The sequence below is a fragment of the Staurois parvus genome, unplaced genomic scaffold (assembly GCF_062004578.1).
Source record: "Staurois parvus isolate SC_StPar_1 unplaced genomic scaffold, SC_StPar_1.0 ptg000002l, whole genome shotgun sequence".
In the NCBI taxonomy this organism is placed as follows: Eukaryota; Metazoa; Chordata; class Amphibia; order Anura; family Ranidae; genus Staurois; species Staurois parvus.
Window position 1 is genome coordinate 3084257 of NW_028317798.1, and position 7704 is coordinate 3091960.

Below are 7704 nucleotides of genomic sequence, written 5' to 3' on the forward strand. Positions count from 1 at the left end.
AGATGCTCTGTAACAGACCCATTTATTCTATTAGTCCCAAACACTAACAAATGGACTTGTGCACACAAGAGTCTACTTCTTCTTGCAACCAGAACAGACAAGACTATCACTCCTCTGTTAATGAGGGTTAAAAAGCAGAGCTCTGTGTAAAGCACACTGATTATTACTATTATAGCATAAGAAGAAAATCAACCACAGTCTTTTTAATACATTCAGACAGCTGTTGTTTTTTTTGTTTTGATAGTTGCATAAAGTATATGCAAAGTCTTTTAGATGGTTTTTGCTATGTATGGACTTTCTATTTAAAGTGGTATTTAACCCAAAAGAAAATAATTATTATGTTGCAGCTTACCAGTTCCTAAATGTGATAGCTGCATTAGTTTTCTTTTTTTTTATTTTTACCTGGTGATCTGGATAGTAAGTCTTGTATTTTTCAAAAGAACAAGCTCTCTTGCAGATGTTTCAGTTACAGGGATGAGACACACCATTCAACACTGAGAGGGGGTGCTTACAATGATCAGTTTTATTTATTCATGTCAAACCTTTATCCCAAATGGGAAAAAAAACTGTTTGCTGTAACTGCATATAAAGTGTTAGCTAGAGTTCAGCTTCAATTTGTTAGTGTATCTGAATCTGCTAGTACATCTAACACTCCCCTTCCATCAGACTGACCATGCTGCTTTCCAAAGCTGCCCCTGTGCTTCTTCATCCAGAGTAATCCCCAGATCACCAAGGGAAAACAGAGGAGCAAAGCCTAAAATAAGGAAACTGAGGAAGCCACGACATCTATCTATATTACATTTTTGGTTTTGGGTTTAATTCTTTAACTTGTACCATGTAAGGTGAGGTTACTCCCAGGTAAGTGCTCTCAATTCAATTCATTCTTAGTGGCAACATGTTCTTATTCCTTAAACCTCTAATTTGGAATGGTGAGTTTTAGGCTCAGTTCACATTACTGCGACCTGAAAGTTGTGACTTTGCCAGGCAACTTCTTGGCAATTTTCTGGTGACTTGAGTATGACCTTGATGCGACCTGATGCAAGCTTTTCATGCTATGCGACTTTGCCTGGGTAATCTTCCTGTAATGTCGGATCCAAATCACATCAATATAGCTGAGGAGGCAACTTCTATTAAAGTCTATGGGCACAAGTCGGATAGAAGTCACCTTGAAGTATTATTATTATTATTATTCAGTATTTATAAAGCGCCAATAGTTCGCTCAGCGCTGGTACAGGAACCTTTTCTAGAGCGGACTTCAGTAGTGCTAATTAAGACAGCTCTCATTGACTAACAGGGGTTTTCACATGTCATGTGACTTGGAGTCTAACAAGTCGAATCCCAAGTCGAGCGAGTGTGAACTGAGCCTTAAAGTGTTACTAAACCCACAACAATAAAATCAGTCTGTATATGCAGTAAAGCTTGCTTGTTATACTCACTGTGGAACCTAAGGGGTTAATCCTCTGCATTGTGTAAAAAGGATGTTTGATCCTTTCTTCTCTGTTCCTACCCTTTTTCAAGTGACCGCCTCCAGACTGAACCGTAGGCATGTACATGCTCAGTTTGGTGTGTATTTTTTTTAATCTTTGGAGAGTGCATTTGATCAGCACAGGGCCAATCAGCACTGTCCAGACAGAGGTCAGGGGATTTCAATTCTCCTAGAGCAGAAAGAAAACTCCTCCTACAAGCTTTAGCTAGTGGTGGGCTGGACACTGATAGAAGTCACAAGACTGCTATATACTGCTGATGAGAAAAGGTATTTAGCAGTTTATATTTACTAAAATAATTGCACTTCCATGTTGTGTGTACTGTGGGAGACCAGAGAGAGTGAATGCAGGGTCCTGGGTCCACATTTTAACTGTGTCATTAGTTATGTGGTTAATGCTGTTTTTTTTAATAATGCTTAAGGGTAAACCAGGACTTTTTTTTCCTCAGAGAATAGGTGGATGTGTTATAGTACCAAATGATCATAACATATGTAGGATGTTTCCCTATGCCCAGATAATAATTTAGCATAACCATCTGGTTGTCAACATTACAGTAATTTGGCCATGTTTTTCTGTAGCCCTTTGCATTTTGTAGTGTATTTTGTGTCTTAACCACTTGCCCTCGAGAGGACCAGGCCTTTTTTTCCGATACGGCGCTGCATTACTTTAACAATTGTGCGGTCATGCAACGTTGTATATAAGTGAAATTTATGTCTTTTTTTCCCATAAATAGAGCTTTCTTTCAGTGGTATTTGATCACCACTGTGTTTTTTATTTTTTGCGCTATAAACTAAAAAGACCCACAATATTGAAAAAAAAACTATATTTTTTACTTTTTGCTATAAAACCTATCCAATAAAAAAAAATTAGTTTCTTCATAAATTTAAGCGAAAATGTAATGACTTTGCTAAAGAAAATCCCAATACATGTAAATTAATTGGTTTACGGGAACACCTGTTGGCTGGATATACAGTATAACTTTATAATATGCAGCTTGATGACAGTCTTGTAATATTGATTTCAGTCAACTGCAATCATAGCTGTAACAATTTTGCACAATAGGGACACGGAACCTGTACGCCATTTTTGTTTTTCTTGAGCAATGATCTTCTTCCCATCCTCCCTCCTCCTGAAAACTGGAATTTGTAGCTGTAAGTTTTAACAAACTTCAAAAGAGCCTCTTATCCTAATTAAAACACAAATAGATGCCAGCATCCAGGGCTGTAGACAGCTAATTAGTCTTAGGTAGGATTTCTGTTTTCAGAAACCATGGAAAACACTATCGTAAAACAATGTTAGCTCAGTCAAGCAGTCACACATGACCTGTTAGGCCATTAAAGCTCTAGGAATGCAGAACGTGCCATAAAACGTCTATTCCACATGTAACAATTCCACATACAATTCATAGAATTCAGCAGGAACAGGGCACATTAATATTAGGTATATATCTGAATAGGGTATATCATACCGAACAGATCAAGGTCATACATGACTTTATTAGCACATAGGAAAGGGGAGAAAGCAGTGTCCTCCCTCCTGGGTGACAAAGGTATGCTGTGTTTGTTATCCCTGGGTTAAAAATATAATTCTGAATAATAATCTGCGAGTTGCCAGAATACCACCTGCACATATTGGAGGTTATTAATATTAGTGTAAAATTGTAGTTGGGACTTGGTCATAAATTTGGTGACCTCTTAGTACCCATCCCTTAAACCGAATTATTGATCAGTTGGTCTCTGTCCACACCCCTCTGATATCATAGAAAAGGGGATGACAAGACTTAAGACTCTCATTTAACATCAAGCCAAGGAACATCTTAACAGACTTGAGAGCCAAGGCAACATTTTTGCTCAGACAATTGGACTCTGCTAAACCAGGACTTTGCAAGTATTCTGCCTTTTTTAACTCCTTTCTTTTATTTCTCTGTAGCTTTATTGTTCTCTTTATGTCAGAGCCTGGGATCGAACCTGGTCCTTCGGCAGCGGGAGGCAATGTCTCTTCTCACTGAGCTATCTGGAATGCTGGACAGCTCCCTTGACAATTCTTGGATAATCCTGCCTTGTGCCTTGATTTCTCTTGAACCTTGAACTCCTTGCTCCTCCCATGAACTTCCTTATAAAAGCCATGTCCATGCACTTCCTCCTTGCCAGATTATTGTGCCTTACCAGCCAATATCCCGCTTACTGTTCCTGCTGCTGTCTTCATCTACGTTACCGACCTTTGGCTTGCTACTGACTACGATTCTGCCTCATCCTATCTACTACCATTGGTGACCGACCCTTGGCTTGTGACTGACTCCACTTCTGTTTGATCCCTGAACTGTTTGATCCGCTTTTGGTTTCCAGCCTACTCATTCCCTGGTGGGGTGATCCTGAGATCTGCGACCTGGCATTCACACGCAGCCAAATCCATCTCCACCATTAGGAGCTCTGGGGAAGACCGGTGGATGCTAAGACCTCGCACCTCAGGTGAGCCTGCGTCATTCCCAGGGTGGGCCGCTGGTGTACCAATCCTGCTGGTTTCAGGTAAGCCTTACAACTGCTGTAGCAACTGGTCTCTGAACCTGACCTTATATCGTGACACTTTATGTCTTTGTAACATCTTTTTCTGTATGTATTTTATTTACACCATTTTGACCTTTTTAATAATAAACCCTATTTTGAAAAGTGTTGAAACTGTCTCTAAAGCTTTTAATGCAAACTAAAGAATCCCTGTCTCTTGAAGAGTGCTACTGTATGTAATAACCCTCTGAATATACCTGTCTGTGGTGACAGTGTGTGTTACAAACATTTATTCACATTTGTTCTTGCAAACATTGTGAAGGGTTGATAGGCCCAAAGCTATCTGGTGGCAGTTTGGAGTTTGAAGGGTTAATTGCATAATTAACTAACCCAGTGACAATCGCTTTAAAGCTGCTGGCACATAAATTGTGGTCCCTGGAGCTGGAGTGGCATTGTCATGCAAGTGACAGCGAGGTCTGAAATTGGCTGGTCCTTTGTTACGAGTTGGTGAGAAGGGCAGGGGTGGGGCACCGCGTTCATCACAATAGCCACTTCCATTGAGTCTAGGATAGGTATAACCCTCAGCCAAATCCAAAAAAGCAATCCCGGTATCTGAGCAATTTATTGCTAGCCTGGGGCATTACCATTTGGAAGACAGGGGTATAAACTTCAGGTGGTCTCTGAGCTACTCTTTGTAACTGATATGTAAGTAAAATTTGCATTAGTTCTTATGCTGTCATCTAGCTACTAAAACTGCCAGTTTGTAGCTTTAGGTTTTCCTGCAGGTGCACTTTAAAATGCCGCCCAAACTAATAACCCTGGGTGGTAGAAAAAGCTTTTTCACTTATTCTGTGACTTTTTGTGACATTTGGGGAAAATGATAAAAAAAACCCCAACTAAAATACCAAGCACAGAATTATTTGATGATTCATACCACCAGCTCAAAAAACTACTATACTATTTCTGTCACCTACAGCAAAAGAAAAAGTCCTTCAAAGAAAGTGGTGGAGCTTCACAGAAGGTTTCCACTGCAATGTGTTCTTTTTGTCCAATATGACAAGACAGATATAACACTAATGAAAAGGTAATTTACAGTTACAAATGATTTTTGCTGAAACAATGCGATCCAAGACTTAACCAGAAAATAAAAATACATCAAGCAAGACATTCTGTTATTTGATAGTCTGAAGCAAAATACATTGTGGGTGTAAAAACAAATGATAAACAGCAAAAATGATAATTTTCTGAACAGGTGTTTGGAAAAAGGATTTTCTACGAATTGGCATTAAGGGAAGAAAGTACACAGTGCAATCTTGTTCAGGAGCATTCGTTTCATTTTTTGTCAGCCAAAGGGTCACTTTAAGCACAGAAAAAATGTCCTGGATGGTCACTTTATGTCTTCATTAGTAGAGATGTCCACGATAGAAAAATTTGTTTCATTTCGGTTTCATTTGTTAAGTAAATCATTTTGTTTTGTCACACTTGTTATGTTGGAATGATTCATTTTCAAAGCTATTTGTTATTGCGGGAGAGTATATATTTAATTTGTATTTTTGTAAGTTCTGTTATTCTTTCATTATTTCTGAAGATTGGCTATATTTGTTGTTTTTAAGTTGTAATTAATTTCCCCATGCCCAACTCACTTTGTTGGGCCTTGCACACACAAATTAAAGGAATGGTCTCACACGTGTGGAACAGGTAACCTGTTCCCAAAGATGAACTTATCCTCTCTGCCCGGGGTATTGAATTAAAATTCACCGCGGTCGGGGCAGTAAACTTTTAATGCATCAGAGGTCCGAATCTGCATTTTCATGTGCTGCTACAGTGCGATTTTGAAAAAAAAAAAAAGGGTCAGAGACTTCGTGTTTCTCGCAGATAATACAGGCCATTAAAATTAATGGGCTGACCTACCCACAATGTGTGCGCCAAATGCACACGTACAGTGCTGAGCCTGTTCTTACATCAGACTCCTCAATTCCCACTGTACATCACAGTCCCCTCCTCGTTCACAACAAGATCCTCTCTTGATGAGTGTCCTCAGCTCCCCCTTTACATCACCCCCCTCCATCCCTTTCACAGTAGTATTCTCACACTTCCATGACATTAACCCATCCCCCAATAGTACTCTCCCATTCACTGCAGAATACTCTTCCACTTTTTACATCATCTCCCTATATTACTGTTCTTAGCCCCCCCCCCCCCACGTTACTGTCCTCAGCCTCTCCCCACGTTACTGTCAGCCTCTTCCCATGTAACTGTCCCCAGCCTCCCCCCACTTAACTGTCCCCAGCCTCCCCCCACTTAACTGTCCCCAGCCTCCCCCCACTTAACTGTCCCCAGCCTCCCCCCACTTTACTGTTCTCAGGCTCCCCCTACGTTACTGTCCTCAGCCTCCCCTACGTTACTGTCCTCAGCCCCCCCACATTACTGTCCTTCAGCCCCCCCCCCCCCCACATTACTGTCCTTCAGCCCCCCCACATTACTGTCCTCAGCCCCCCCACATTACAGTTCTCAGCCCCCACTTTAATGTCCTTAGCCTCCACACACCACATTCCTTAGCCCCTCACATTACTGACCTCAGAGCCCCCCACTTTAATTCTCTCAGCCCCCCACATCACAGACTCTAGCCTCTCACATTTCAGGCCTCAGTGCCTCCACTTTAAGTTTAATGTCCTCAACCCCCCCCAAACACTACTGTCCTCAGTCCCCCCCACATTACTGTTCTCAGCCCCCCACAAACATTACTGTTCTAAGCCCCCCCACATTCAGTCCTCAGCTCCTTTTCACATCAGCCCCCCTTCACAGTAATGTCCTTAGCCCCATTACCTTTGCCCCCCTCCACACTGTCCTACCTTACATAGACAATGATTGACAGACCGTGATTGCTAGGACTGCCCTTCATCCTAGCAATCAATCACCTGCTTGTTAACCTCGGGTAGCTTCTGCCCACCATCCAGAACTGTCCTGCCTCCCACTGTCAGCTCTGTGGGGATGACTGCAAGACGGCTAGGGGAAGAAAAGGCTCCAAAAAGGCAGGACTACATGGGTCTGAATGGGACAGTGACTTGGTCCGCATCTGGACCCTCGTCCACCATTTTGTGATGCCTGCTCTAAGCACTTGCTGATACCAATTACCAATACCTATTGCCTGCAATTGTTTTGTTTACAATTGACAGCTGAATGAGTGATTGGTTAAGGATGCGGCTGTCCCAATTTTTAACCACTTTGGCTTTCATACCTGTTCACCCCTTATGGACTGGAGCAATTTTTACATTTCTGCTATGGACCTGTTCATTCGGCGATAACTTTCATTACTTAAAAAAAAAATATATGTATTACATTGTTATCTTGAGGACAGCATTGCAACAATAATTTTTTTTTTCACAATCTTTAGACAAATAAATGTAACAAAACTAAAAAAACTGCACTTTTTTTAGCAGTGTTACTTTAAAAATAAACAGTGTTACTGCACATAAAAAGTGTGCATTTTATTCTGTGATTCGTCCTGTGTGAAATTAAACTAAAATTATGATTCTGGTACAACTCATTGCAAAGTTATTTACAAATTAAATATATTTATTTTTAAAATTTTGCTCTTTTTTTCAATGTGAAATGTGTAAATATTTGTTAAAGGTGTAAACATATTAATGAACAAAGCAAATAAAAAAAAATTATTATTAATAGCTTATAAAATACAAATAAAAATAAATCATCAGGAA